Source organism: Hyaena hyaena, unplaced genomic scaffold (assembly GCF_003009895.1).
Source record: "Hyaena hyaena isolate Hyena2069 unplaced genomic scaffold, ASM300989v1 scaffold_428, whole genome shotgun sequence".
In the NCBI taxonomy this organism is placed as follows: Eukaryota; Metazoa; Chordata; class Mammalia; order Carnivora; family Hyaenidae; genus Hyaena; species Hyaena hyaena.
In genome coordinates this window covers 1016688-1022687 of record NW_024081062.1, presented here as the reverse complement: position 1 = coordinate 1022687, position 6000 = coordinate 1016688, and positions in this window count along the sequence as shown.

Sequence of the window (6000 nt, the reverse complement as noted above, 5' to 3'; positions counted from 1 at the left end):
ACTGTCCCTCCCCTGCTTGTGCTGTCTCTCTCTGCCTCTCAAAAATAAATAAAAAAATTAAAAAAAAATAATAAAGCGCAGGTTTAAAACGAAGAGCAAAACTCCTTACCCCTCCCCCATGCAGTTCCAAGGGAACCAGTGATGTCTGTTTTCACCCAGTTTCTCAATGCACAGGCAAGAGGAGGACCTTAGGATGAATCACCTCTCCGCGGTCTCCAGGGTTCGGGAGGGGATCGGGTGCCCCCTGCTGGTCATGCGGAGCCGGAGGCGGTGGTGCCTCCTGAAAGAGCAGAAAGCGCCGCACCTGCTGTTGGCGCTAGTGCCTGGGTTGCAAGTCCCCACTCCCAGGGCTGCCTCGAGCGCTCTCGGTGACCCCTTCCCTGGGATGCCTCACCAACTAGGAGCCCAAGTCGTCTCCCCCAACTGCCTCCGGCCTCTGACCTATCCCTCCCACTGTCTTCCCGCGAGTTTGCAACTCTAATGATCCTTTTGGCCAGGTGCCCTTGGTTCTCTGACAGGCTAGATTGGTGGAAAGGGCACTGGCTTTGGACGTGGCCTGGGGTCCACTTCTGCTCTGCCCACTTGCTGGATCTCTGTGCACATCTCTGAGCCTGTTCCTTGGAGAATTGGGACTTCTGAGAGGCCCTGATGGACAGAGATGGTAGAGCACCCAGGTGGGGGTCTCTGAAATAGTCCTTGAACCCGGCTCACTGAACCTGTGTGCTTTCCCACCCTCTTCACCTCCCCAAACCCAGCCCCCAGCTCCAGACTGCTCCTCCCAACAGTGATTCTTACTGCTCTGTTGGGAAGTTCCCCCAACTCCCTCCCTTCCACTGAGAGTGATTCTGTCCAGCCCTTGAGCTTGACCACAGGCTTCCCTTTATCTTTCATACTAGCCCACGGCCACAGGGAGGTTTTAATGTTACCCAGACTCCTTTGATTCACTAATAACACAACTCTAAAATAATTATTTAACTCAGTCGGTTAAGGGTCTGACTCTTGATTTTCAGCTCAGGTTATAATCTCACGATTCGTGGGTTTGAGCCCCACATTGGGCTCTGTGCTGACACTGCAGACCCTGCTTGGGATTCTCTCTCTCCCTCTCTCTCTCATCCCTCCCCCACTTTTGTGCACACATGCTCTCTCTCAAGATAAATAAACTTTAAAAAATTAAATAATTATTTGTCAAACTCCAGGACCCATCCAAGTGTCTTATCACTTGACAGAGTCAGCTGTGACTGGCCAAAAGCTGGAGGAAGGATGTGGAAGGAGAGAAAGGAAGGCTTTGGTACAGCGTGGACATTACGGAGGAGACCAAGCTCTCTGGGGACGCTGCCAGTCCCCTGACTGATTGGGCAGATGCTGAGATGAATCCTTCAAAGGCAAACTGAAACTTATCAGTGCTCCCAAGCAGATGCTCCATGTTTACTGCAAGAGGCATTTCCTCTTTGGTGTGAGTATAGAAACAGGGACACCCCACCTAGAGTGGGTGGTCTCTCCTATTGTTCATTGAGATTTCTAGTTCCTTTTCCAGGATCATGGGAAAGTTTCATATCCGGGCCTCTTGAAGAACGGTTTGGCCATGTGACTTATTTGGTTAATGAGCTGTTGGCAGAACTATTTGTGTCCCTTTCTGGGCGGAAGCCTCTGGGCGCCACAGTGGTGGTTCTGGATGGTAGAGACACCACCAACCTGACTCCTTGAGGGAAGCAAGATGGAGCAGAGCCTCCCTGACCTAAGATGGATGTATAGTCTGAGCAGTGAGAAGCCAACTTTGTTGTGTAAAGTGCATTAGATTTGGGGTTGCTACTGCAGCATAACCCAGCCCATCCTGACTAATGCATCCTAACTCCTTTCTGAAACAGTACAAGCCACCTAGCAAATAGGCAGGCAGGTGGATTATTTCCATTGAGACTGTAAGCCCTGAGAATCTAGAATGTATTCTTTATTTTTCATTTTTTAATGTTTATGTATTTTTGAGAGAGAGACAAAGTGTGAGCAGGGGAGTGGCAGAGAGGGAAGGAGACAGAATATGAAGCAGGCTCCAGGTTCCCAGCTGTAAGCACAGAGCCTGATGCGAGGCTCGGACCCATGAATCGTGAGATAATGACCTGAGCTGAAGTTGGAAGCTCAACTGACTGAGCCACCCAGGTGTCCCCTAGAATTTATTCTTGAACAATGAATGGCAGGTCAAAGTGTCCTCAGATTGAGGACATTCAGACTGAGCTGACCGTGGTGTGAGCTTGTCTGCTCTGACCTGGATGCCAAGGTCACAGCTCTTCTGTGAGAGCTGGCTTGTTCATTGTGCTCACCTGCACCACAGCCCTGGAGCTAGAAATGGACCCTCTGGGGCTTCAGGCCATTCCACACCACTCTGGTAAGAACCTGTTCCTCCCTATTGGACTTCTCCCTGCCTCCAGCCATGTTAGTCAAGCCTCCTCCCTATCCTGTTTGTTTTTCTGTTTCATACGCACCAGTGGCTGGTCACGAGTGGTTGCAACCTTCGCTGAACATCACCATCTGGACTAACACGTGTGTAAGGGGAGAGGGCGGGGTAAGTGGGGTAACGTGCACACACCTCTTCATAAGACTCTCATGGGAAAAAAGTAACTTTGTTTCTGACCTGCAGCACCCCTGCTCTGGACCCTATTCCTACTGATGGGAAATAGCAAACTTGCTCTGCAATGATCCAGTGATGATCTCTTTGGATTTATTTTAGTCTTCCAGGTCTTCTGACTTTCAAATTTTCTTCCTTTCCACCTGCGTAAGGCTGCATAATCATGGTTCCCAGCTTCGTCTCCAACAGCACCCTCTTTGGGTTCCACCCTTGCAGAGGGAGCCCCTCACCTAGGTTCAGGGATCCATCCTGAGCTGTTGAAGCCAACCACAGCAGAGCCCTCTCCCTGCCCTTGATTGGCTGGGGCTGAGCGGTGGATATCTGCCTTGCCTTCTAACTCGCTGTAAAAAAGAAACACAGGAGGGGTGCCTAGGTGGCTCAGTCGGTTAAGTGGCCAACTTCAGCTCAGTCATGATCTCATGGTTTGTAGGTTCGAGTCCCATGTTGGGTTCTGTGCGGACAGCTCAGAGCCCAGAGCCTGTTTCAGATTCTGTGTCTCCCTCTCTCTCTGCTCCTACCCCACTCATGCTCTGTCTCTCTCTGCCTCAAAAATAAATAAACTATAAAAAAAATAAATAAAACACACAGGAAAAGAAATCGAATAGCTAAGAAAAATTTTTTTAATGTTTATTTATTTTTGAGAGACAGAGACAGAACGTGAGCGGGGGAGGGGCAGTACCACCCAGGAGAGAAAGCCGGCAAAGAGATTGTAAAAGAAAGTTACAGACCAATAGGCCAGGCTAACGTAGACTTAAACATCGTTATCAACGATTAGCAGATCAAACCCCATGTTTTGTAAAAAGATAACACATCATGACAGAGTAGAATTTGTTCCAGTAATGCAAGGTTGTTTTAATATTTGAAAATCAGCCAATGCATGCATGCTCTTCTCGCTCAGCCTCCCTGCCAGCCCTGCAGATTATAGAGCTATGAGCACTTAAACTTCTTATGTGTATTTCAGAATGTGGTACTTTTTTTTTTAATATTTTTATTTATTTCTAGGAAAGAGAAAGAGAGAGACAGCGTGAGCAGGGGAGGGTCAGAGAGAGAGGGAGATACAGATTCCGAAACAGGCTCCAGGCTCTGAGCTGGCAGTCAGCACAGAGCCCGAAGCGGGGCTCAACCCACGAACCGCGAGATCATGACCTAAGCGAAAGTCGGACGCTTAACCGACTAAGCCACCCAGGCGCCCCAGAACGTAGTACTTTTCGGACTTTAGGAAATTATATGACACCCCCAGCAGGTTCTGAGACAGCACTTCCTAATCAAATGCATTAGTTGATGATTCTGCAGATTAAAAAAATATATATATTCTCACCAAGCAAAGTGAGTCAAGACTGCAAATAGCCTCACATATATTGAATTAAAGTCTTGCTGCTGAATGGCCTCAAACTCAACAAAGCGAAAACATGTTTCTGGTTTTCAAGACTTTGTGAAGGGGCACCTGGATAGCTCAGTCAGTTGGGCATCCAACTCTTGATTTTGGTTCGGGTCATGATCTAATGGTTTGTGGGTTCCAGCCCTGCGTCAGGCTCCATGCTGACAGCCTGCAGCCTACTTAGGATTCTCTCTCTTCCTTTCTCTCTCTGTCCCTCCCCTACTTGCACATGCACACGCTCGCTCGCTCTCTCTCTCAAAATAAACGAATGAACTAGAAAAAAAGACTGTGATTTTTGGATTGAAGATCAGAAATTTTGGATATGAACCCCTTTTAATTGTAGCCAACCCTACTGCTTCTTTAATTTGCGTTTCTCTGACGACTTGTGAGGTTGAGCCCCATTCATAAGATTTGAGTCATTTATGTGTCTTGTTTTCATATTGGTCTGTTAAAAATTGTAGGTACAGGGGCGCCTGGGTGGCTTAGTCGGTTAAGCATCCGACTTTCGCTTAGGTCATGATCTCGCGGTTTGTGGGTTTGAGCCCCGCGTCGGGCTCTGTGCTGACTGCCAGCTCAGAGCCTGGAACCTGTTCCAGAGTCTGTGTCTCCCTCTCTCTCTGACCCTCCCCTGCTCATGCTGTCTATCTCTCTCTCTCCTAGAAATAAATAAAAATATTTTTTAAAAATTGTAGGTACAATTATACTAAGGTTTTTGACTCTTTGTCTTTCATAGTTATTTTTTTATGATTCAACAATTTTATACTTTGCTCAGAGCTCATAGTGATAAGCATATTCTTTTAAATATATATTTTTTATTTTTAGAAAGAGAGAGAAAACGAGTGGGGAAGAGGGCAGAGGGAGAGAGCAAGAGAGAGCATGAGAGAATCCCAAGCAGACTCCATGCTCAGTGTGGAGCCTGACATGGGGCTTGGTCCCACGACCCTGGGGTCGTGACCTGAGCCAAATGATAAGTATATTCTTAATTGGGGTGCCTGGGTGGCTCAGTCAATTAAGCGTCTCACTCTTGACTTCAGTTCAAATCATGATCTCTGTGTTCATGAGATTGAGAGTGGAGCCTGCTTGGGATTCTCTCTCTCTTTCTCTCTGCCTCTCCCCTGCTCGTGCACATGCTTGCTCTCTCTCTCTCAAAGTAAATAAATTTTTTTAAAAAGCATAATCATTTTATCTATTTCTCCCATCCTCCACATACCTACCCTCTGATAAACACTATTTTGTTCTCCGTATTTAAGAGTCTTTCTTTTATGTTTGTGTCTTTTTTTTCTTTGCTTGTTCATTTGTTCCTTAAATCCCACATATGAGTGAAATCATATGGTATTTGTCTTCCTCTGATTTATTTCACTTAGCGTTATACCCTTTAGGTCCAGCCATGTTTCACAAGTGGCAAGATTTCATTATTTTGTATGGCTGTGTAATACAATATTGCATTATCTATTTATGTATTTATCTCACTCTTCTTTATCCATTTATCTATCGATGGACACTTGGGTTGCTTTCATAGGTTGGCTATTGCAAATAAAGCTGCAATAAACATAGAGGTGCATATATCATATTGAACAAGTGTTTTTGTTTTCTTTGGGATAATACCACGTAGAAGGATTACTGCAACATGTGTCAATTCTATTTTTAATTTTTTTAGGAAACTCCAAACTGTTTTCTACAGTGGCTGCACCAATTTCCATTTCTACCAACAGTGCACAAGTGTTCCTTTCCTTCCACATCCTTGCCAACTCTTACTTCTTGTCTTGTTTATTCTGCCAGGTGTGAGGTGATAGCTCACTGGGGCTCTGATTTGCATTTCCCTGATGATGAGTACGGTTGAGTGTCTTTGCATGTGTTTGTTGTCCGTTTGTATGTCTTCTTTAAAAAAATGTCTATTCAGGGACTCTGGCCATTTTTTATTGGACGATGATGATGATGATGATGATGATCTTGGTGTTGGGTTTATAAGTTCTTGATAAATTTTGGATGTTAACTCCTCATTGCA